Source organism: Microtus oregoni, unplaced genomic scaffold (genome assembly GCF_018167655.1).
Source record: "Microtus oregoni isolate MIOR12 unplaced genomic scaffold, Mior012 000044F_000, whole genome shotgun sequence".
NCBI lineage: Eukaryota > Metazoa > Chordata > Mammalia > Rodentia > Cricetidae > Microtus > Microtus oregoni.
The window spans coordinates 18663-27814 of NW_024543211.1; the positions used below are offsets into that span (position 1 = coordinate 18663).

Sequence of the window (9152 nt, forward strand, 5' to 3'; positions counted from 1 at the left end):
TCTCAAGTTTTCAAAATCGTTTTTGAGATGACAACTACATCATATTTACATTCTCCTTGCTGCCTCCAAGCCCTAAGATACCTGGATTGTTTTCTAATTCCCTGTCTGTTCTTCTTTAACAACAGTTACAAAGTAACCACAGTTACACAGTTACATTAGTTATGTTATGAATGTGACCTGTTTGTCTGCAGGATTTTCCATCTCTGAGGCAGTAGGATGGCTGAACTGGAGAGTGGGTATGTAATGGAATGTGCACACAAAGGACCCTGTGCTCTAGATGAGGAAGAGGATGTGCTCTAGTAGAGTGGGAAAATGTGTACTAAATACAAACTGTCTAAACTGGGGCCCTGTCTGCTGGGCTGGGAGGGCAGCACTGGAAGGATTGTGCTGTCTGAGTCATTTGATCTCTGATCCTCCTGTAGAGGAGCTGCTAATATTGAGAGGCCTAGCTGAGTGGCCCTAGCCAGTGAGGGATTCTAGGAAGGGTTAGACATCAAGAGTACTAGTGGCAGACAGTTTGTCAGTTCTTTCCATGATTCTCTTCTGTCTCTGCTGTAGGGGGTGGTAAGGAAGACCATAAGCAATCCTGTAATGAGTGGGGCATGTTCAGAGCAGGTCTGTTGAAATGTCATTTCTGCTGAGACTTGGAAGTACCATGAGCTAGACTGCAGTTATGTTGGTCCATGTGGTTCATATTGGCAGTGGCCCTTGTTCTCTGAGCCTCTTTGTGTATATAAATACTGCAGCCCTGGAATGGAAGGAAATGATGCTGGTTGTATCTCTGTCCAGAGTACACACATGGGCACTGCTTTTGCTGTGCAGTGGGAAGAGAGATTAGAAAACTGAAGGTTTAGTTTCTAGAAGTTCTGAATATTGCATTCCAGTTTCAGGTTTGTGTTATAAATATTACAAATTGTTTAGGACCTGGTAGAGCAATAGTAGAGTAGAGTGCTTTTAACATGGTGTTACCACTAGCTGCAATGGTGGGATCCAGTGAAGCTTAGTTCCAGGGGACAAAAGGAGTTTCTGATGTGCAGAGATTTCTCAGGTGTGCAATGTGGTAGACAGGTAGATAGGGCACAATCCACATATTCTGCTCTATGCCATGTAGCAGGAAGCAGATTTTAAACCATTTTTAGGTTGTTTTGGGATTGAAAAAGATTAATTAGATTAACACTTCATCAGGCATCTTAAAATATATGCTCAGTTAGCAGAAAGGAGTAATTAAGGCCATAAAGATAGGTTACAGAATAGATTATTAACTTTTACAGTTTTAAATGCTAGTAAAAAGGAAACAACAGCTGTGGGGAGACCTTAGATAATAAAAAAGCCCTGCTAAATTAACCAACCTGTATGCTTTAAAGATACATTGCATTCAGAATAAAAACCACGATATGTATTAAATTGGGGAATAAAGTTATAGATACCACTTCAATCCTTAAAGATTAGCTTCAAACAAAAAGATCTCTTGAGACTGCTCTTCGGGCTGATGATGGAGGGGGAGTTGACTGGGGGAGGGGGAGGGAAATGGGAGGTGGTGGCGGGGAGGAGATAGAAATCTTTAATAAATAAGTAAATAAATAAATAAATAAAAAATCTCTTGAATAAAAGAAACAGTAGTTCATCAGAGAGCATTGCCATTCAATCTTAACTAATTCGTAAGATTAACAGATGTCTTCCTTTTGATTAAATATAATTTCCAACAATAAATCTTCATAAAGATAGGGTTATGGCAGAGTTTTGTTTTGTCTTTACAAAAGTATGAAAACATTGATCTAAGGAATCTAAAAACCACTAGACAACTGTGGGCCCATATTTCAATATGGCACAAAAGCCATTAGCCCGGTCCGAGCTGACCATGTAGCTCTGCAGACAAGCTGTCTCTGCCCTTAACAAAGGCCAGGATGCCTGCTCCTAGCTTCTTTTGTTAAAATGTGGATTACCTGAGAAGAGATGTTTGACTGAAGCTGATGACTTAAGAGTTCAGATATTTGGTGCTTCCTTCCTTTTGTAATTTGGAAGGATGTCTTATAGAGATGCTAATTCAGGGCCTACCTGACTGCTAGATGCAGATGTGACTTGAGCCAAGGCACCTGGTTGCCTATGTGATGGCATAATTGGTTTTACCCCTCCCCACTAAATTTGGTGTGGGTATATAAAATGTTTGGAGAATAAACAGCGATCTGGCCTTTTCCATGATGATGGTGTAAGCTGTGTCGGTTCTTTTCCTTGCGACTCCGTTCCAGCCGGTTGAAGGAATTAGGGAATTTATGTTGGACCCTCACGGGCCATGACAGACAACCGAGGTAACTAAAAAATAACACATCATCCAAATAAAATATCCTCTTCAAAAGAATAAATTGGCCTAACAGTCACTTATTATAATCATGTTAGGTGTGTTTTCAAGGTGAAACAAAAAGACATTTTGTTTCCTTTTTTTTAAAAGACAGATTCCTCTGGCTTTCCTCAATTCACTTTGTAGAACAGGCTTGCCTCTAACTTAGTGAGATATATCTGCCTCTGCGATGAAAGTGCTGGGATTAAAGGCATGCACCACTATAGCCTGACAAAAATTTATTTTACATAGACAGGTGGTGTTGTTTCTTCATTTTTTTTTAAAGATTTATTTATTTATTATGTATACAACATTCCTTCCATGTATGCTTGCATGCCAGAAGAGGGCACCAGATCTCATTACAGATGGCTGTGAGCCACCATGTGGTTGCTGGGAATTGAACTCAGGACCTCTGGAAGAGCAGTCAGTGCTCTTAACCACTGAGCCATCTCTCCAGCCCTTGTTTCTTCATTTTAAATGTTGTTTGCTTTATACTTCCTGTTTACTCAGGGAATATTATATCCCTCTGAGTTCTCTGATGGAGCTAAAAGCTCAATAATTGTAATTATGCATGTTAACAAATTGAAAAAAATGAATTAAAAAATGTATAATGTATATAAGGCTAAGAGGCAGAAATATTATTTAAGGTTAGTAATACCAGTTAGGATAAAAAGTACTTTAGGTACAACACCTTGGGCTTACTAAGATAGGATAGATGATCAAACATTTTCTCTAAATTTACCAAATGCAAATGGATTGGACATTGTTAGTATAATTCTCCTCTGTATATATTATATATAGTTATTGTATTTAGTGTATATAGCTTTACTGTGTTAGTTAAAACCTTCACCTTTTAATAAGACAAATAGGGAAATGTGTGATATATTGATTATATTCTGATAATAAAGCCTGCTAAGCATTACAGCAGAGCTAATCACTACCTGACCAAAATTTACCATAGAGGTTTGGAGGACTTTGGGCAGATAGGAGTCAGGATTCCTAAGGCAGGCCTAAGAGAATATTAGCACTTTACTAACATGGAGAGACTGAAGAGGTGGTAGTCACAATTTGCTGGTTAACTGCTTCTCTGATCTTTCAGTTTCTTACCCTGCTCTCTGACTCCTGATTTCTCATTGTTAAATGTCAATTAGATTAATGCTTCAGCAGGTACAGAACTTTCTAAGCTCTTTGGAAATAAAGCCCATGTACCTGAGATAGAGCCACAAGATTTGTCATTTGCCCTGCTAAATTTTCACCTTTCCTTGACCCAATCTTCCCTCAGTTTTCCTCATTCCTCTCTTTCATTTGTCTTTTATTTATTCTTTCATCTTGACTGCAGTCTTTCCTCCCACCATTGCTCTCTGTCCCAACCTTCCCCCAAATCTCTCTTCTTTGTTTACCTTTAGAAAATAGCAGGTCTCTCATACATATCAACCACACATGGTGTCTTAATTGTGGTTTCTATTGTTGTGATGAAATACGATGACCAAAACCCAGGATTAGGAGAAAAGGGTTAATTTGGCCTATACTGCCATATTGTTGTTCTCTTTTTTTTTTTTTTTTTTTTTTTTTTTTTAGCTTTTCGAGACAGGGTTTCTCTGTGGTTTTGTAGCCTGTCCTGGAACTAGCTCTTGTAGACCAGGCTGGTCTTGAACTCACAAAGATCCGCCTGCCTCTGCCTCCCAAGTGCTGGGATTAAAGGTGTGTGCCACCACTGCCTGGCTGTTGTTCACTCTTAAAAGATGTTAGGAGAGGAACTTAAAGAGGACAGGATTTTTTTTTAACATAATTTGGATATTTTAGAGGGCAGGATTCTTAATAGATTTTTGTATGTTGAACCGTACTTGCATCTCTGAGATGAAACTGACTTAATCATGGTAAATGATTTTTTGTTAATGTGTTCTTGGATTTTATTTTCTAGTATTTTATTGAGTATTTTTGCCTCTATGTTCATCAGTAAGATGGGTCTGGAATTCTCCTTGGTTGAACCTTTGTATGGTTTGGTATAAGAGTAACTGTATCATCATAAAAGGGGTTTGGCAATCTTACTTCTATTTCTTTTTCTTTTTTTTTTTTTTTTTTTTTTTTTTTTTGGTTTTTCGAGACAGGGTTTCTCTGTGGCTTTGGAGCCTGTCCTGGCTAGCTCTTGTAGACCAGGCTGGTCTCGAACTCACAGAGATCCACCTGCCTCTGCCTCCCAAGTGCTGGGATTAAAGGCGTGCGCCACCGTCGCCCGGCCCTTACTTCTATTTCTATTATGCGGATCCTTTGAGTATAGTTATTAGTTCTTAGTTCTGACAGAATTCTGAACTGAAACTGCCTTGCCCTAGGCTTTTTTTTTTTTTTTTTTGGCTGGAAGGCTTTTGATAACTTTTTCTCTTTCCTTGCAGGTTATAAGCTGATTTGAATTGTTCATCTGGTGTTGATTTAATTTTGGTATTTTATTGACTTTAGCCCTCAATTTGATTATTTCCTATCCTCTACTCCTGGGTGAGTCTGCTTCTTTTTGTTCTAGAGCTTTCAGGTGTGCTGTTAAGTCACTGGTGTGAGTTTTCTATACTTTCTTTATTTAGTGCTATGAACTTTCATCTTAGCACTGCTTTTATAGTTTCCCATAGATTTGGGTATTCTGTGCCATCATTTTTGTTGAATTCCACAAAGTCTTTAATTTCTTTCTTTATTTCTTGCTTGACCTAGGGGTGGTTTAATAGAGCACTGTTCAATTTCCATGAGTTTTTAGGTTTTCTGTGATTAGTGTTGTTACTAAATCCTAAATTTAAAACATGGTGATCTGAAAAGACACAGGGGGTTATTCCATTTTTTTGTGTGTGTGTTGAGGTTTGCTTTGTTACCATGTTTGTGGTCCATTTTAGAGAAGGTTCCCTGAGGTGCTGAGAAGAAGGTATATTTTGTGTTTGGGTGGAATGCTCTGTAGATGTCCATTGATTCCATTTAAGTCAAGACATTTGTTAGTTGTCTTATTTTTCTGTATAACCTGCCCACTGGGGAGAGTGGGGTGTTGAAGTCTCCTACTATTCTTTTTTTTATACAAAAACAATCAACATGTATTTATTTAATATACATTGTAAGAACTTAAGCAGACTTAAGTTAAAAAGACAAATAAAACAAAAATAACACCACAGCGTAGAAATCAAGAAAAGGACAGACCATCTAAGAAAAAAGACGACACAAGGAGAAGCTTGTGACAGGGCTCTTGACTGGAGACCAGCTTTGAATAGGTTTCTTGCAGGTACTTCTTAAATGCTGTGGGGGTTTTCCAGAGCTCAGCAGCGTGTGTGTTCAATGGGCTATCGATATTGGGTTCTCCTAGCAGGCTCTGGATAGACAGCAAGATGGTCCTGACATCATACAGCGCGGACCATTTATCCTTGAGGATGTCCAGGCAGATGTTCCCCTGGGTGTCTACGTTGGGGTGGTAGCAGGGTGTGAGGAACTTCACCGTGGGTGCGTTGTAAGGGTAGCCACTAGGGAACGCGAGTGAGAGTTTATACCTCAGGTCTTCATATGCTGTGCCGGCTGCTCCATGCATGGATGGGCCCTTCCCATTTGAACAGGTTGTCTGATTCAGGGAAGGCAGAAATCCCTTTGTCACCAGACATCATGAGGGTCATCAGCTCCTGTTGTAGCCTCTTGCCCACTGGCCGGGATGGCACCCCCGCTGGGCTCGGCTCCCTTGCGAACTGCCGGAATGCTGGCGGCAGCTGGGTCGCAGTTTTGCGAGGCCATCCAGAGGACGCAGGCCGCGAAACAGGAGTGTGGAGACGAAAAAGCAACTTCCTCCTACTATTCTTGTATGGGATTTGATGTGCAATTTAAGCTTTAGTAATGTTTCTTTTACATGAGTGGGTGTTCTAATATTTGGGGCATAGATGTTCAGGATTGAGACTTCATCTTGATGAATTGTTTCTGTTATGGGTATGAAGTGTCCTTCTTCATCTATTCTGATCGGCTTTACTTTGAAGTCTATTTGGTTAGCTATTAGGATACCTATACTTGTGTGCTGCTTAGGTCCATTTGATTTGAAAATCTTTTTCCAACACTTTACTCTTTGGCAGTGTTTGTCTTTGAGGTTTAGGTGTGTTTTAATTTTTTTTAATTAATTTATTTTTTATTGAAAATTTCCACCTCCTCCCTTCCTCCTACTTCCCTCCCCTCCCCACAACCCCCTTCCTCTCCTTCTCCAGTCCAAGGAGCAGTCAGGGTTCCCTACCCTATGGGAAGTCCAAGGTCCTCCCTGCTCCCCCCAGGTCCGGGAAGGTGAGCATCTTGGTGTGTTTCTTTTATAAAGCAAAAGGATGGATCCTGCTTTTGTATCCATTTTCTTAGCCTGTACCATTTTATAGGTTAATTGAGTCTATTGATATTAAGAGATGTAAATAACAAGGGACTGCTAGTTCCTGGTATTTTTCAGTAGCGGTGTTTGTGTTTCCCTTCTTTGGGGTTTGTGGGTGTTAGGATATCTGTTGCCGGTGTTTACAGTTAGCTTCTTTGGGTTGGAGTTTTCCCTCTAGTACTTTCTGCTTGACTGGATTGTGGATAGGTATTGTTTAAATCTGGTTTTGCCCTGGAATATCATATTTTTTCCATTTATGGTGATTGAAAGCTTTGGTAGGTCTGGTGTCTGTGGTCTCTTGGTGTCTTCAGCACATCTGTCCAGGGCCTTCTTGGTTTCATGGTTTCCATGGAGAATTTGGGTGTTATTCTGATAGATCTGCCTTTATATTATACTTGGCCATTATCTTTTGCAGCTCTTAATATTCTTTCTTCGTTCTCTATTTTGCATTTTGATCATTATATGTTGGGGGAGACTTTTTTGGTCTAGTCTATTTGGTGTTCTCTAAGCTTCTTGTACCTTCATAGGGATATTCTTCTTTGGGTTGGGAAAGTTTTTTTCTATGATTTTTTTTGTCAAATATAGTTTCTGTTATTTTGAGTTGGTGTTGTTCTCTTTCTTCTATCCCTACTATTCTTAGGTTTTAATTTTTTTCATGGTGTCCCAGATTCCCAGGATGTTTTGTGTAAGGAGTTTGTTGGATTTGTTGTTTTCTTTGACCAATGATTTGATTTCTTCTATAGTATCTTCAGCATCTGAGAGTCTCTCTTCTATCTCTTGTATTCTGCTGGTTACACTTCCTGCTACAGTTCCCATTTGTTTAACCAGATTTTCCATATACAGAATTCCCTGCATTAATGTTTTCTTTATTGCCTCTATTTCAGTCTTCAAGTCTTGAGCTGTTTGTTTCATCTGTTTGATTGTTTTTTCTTGGTTTCTTTGATGTCTTCCAATTTGTTGTCTGTCTTTTCCTTGGTTTCTTTAAGGGAATTTTTATTTCCTTCATCATCCTCCTAGAGTTACATTGGGGACCCCATCATTTTCACAAAGTTACATCGAAAATCATTTCTTTTGTTTCTCCTGGCTTAGGATGACTAAGTCTTTGTGTAGTATGACCACTGGGTTCTGGTGTTACCATGTTGCTTTCTATGTTATTGGATGAATTCTTGCATTGGCACCTATGCATCTCATCCTTCAATTGGTGCCAGCAGTGTCTTTTCCTTTTGTTCCAATCCTTAAAGTGATGGTTTGTGTCTTTGAGACCTGTTCTTGGCAAACTCTGTGTTTCAGAGAGCCATGCCACTGAGGTCTGTCTTTGTACTCTCTCTTCTTGGCCTGCTCTTTTGGTCTGCACTCCTGGGTCACACTCTTGGTCCAGTCTGTGCAGTCACAGCTTGTGCTCCAGGGTCCCTGTCTTAGGCCACCCTGTGAAACTACATCTTGTGTTTTAATGTTCCTCTGAAGTTGCAAGGTGCTGGGAGGTAGCATGGGAAGTTTTGGTGGTGGAGTGAGACTTGTAGCTTTCAGTGTCTGGTGGATGGTGTGGAGGTGTTTGAGCAGCACACCTGGAGGAAACTTGCCATTTGGCTGGCTAGTGAACTGAAGCAGGTAGTGTTTGGGCCCAGAGTTTTGCCCCAGTATGGAGGTCCTAAAGAGGTTGTCCTGCTAGGTGGGTCATCACTCACCTCTTGGTCCTTTCTGTGTCATAGCAGGCTGTGCTGCAGAGTTCCACTTAGGTTGCGGGTGCATGGATAGGAGGGCTTGGGGCACAATGGGACTTGTAGCTTTCAAGGTTCAATGGATGGGATGGGGGTGTAGGAGCAGCCTCCTTTCAGGAAACTCAAAGGCTAGCTGGCTAGGGAAGCTGAGGCCACTGGGGGAGGTCCTGGGGTTTTGCTCTGGTATGGAGGGCCTAGAGAGTGGGGTGTCCTGCTGCATGGGTAGTCACTCACCTCTTGGTCCCCTCTGAGGAGTAGCAGGTTGTGTTTCAGTGTTCCATTGAGGTTGTGGCAGGGGTTTGTAGGGGTATAATTGGAGATTTAGGGCAGAATGGAACTTGTAGAATTCAGGGTCCAATGGATCATGAGTATATTTCTTAAACTTCAGTTTTTAATTTTCTTCACTTATTGCTTGTTTTTTTGCTTTTCACTTTCACAAGACTGGGGTTTCTGTATCTTTGAAGTCTTTTTGTTTTTTGTTTTTGGTGGTTTGGTTTTTTTTTTGTTTCTTTTTTTATTTTTCCATTCACTTCCTCCCCTCCTCCCATTCCCCTCCCGCTCCCCCACACCCCCTCTTCCCTCCCCATCCCTCCTTAAGAGAGGGCAGGGAATCCTGCCCTGTGGGAAGTCCAAGCACCCCCCCCATCCAGTCCTAGGAAGCTTTGCATCCAAATAGACAATTGAACTAGGGTCCCAAAAAGCCAGTACATGCAGTAGAAACAAGTCCCAGTGCCTTTATCAATGC

General features: G+C 40.7%; 1 pseudogene; it reads right to left on the minus strand.

The window, feature by feature from the left end:
* Positions 1-5486: 5486 nt before the first annotated feature.
* On the minus strand, positions 5487-6082 carry LOC121434573 (annotated as a pseudogene).
* Positions 6083-9152: the final 3070 nt, after the last annotated feature.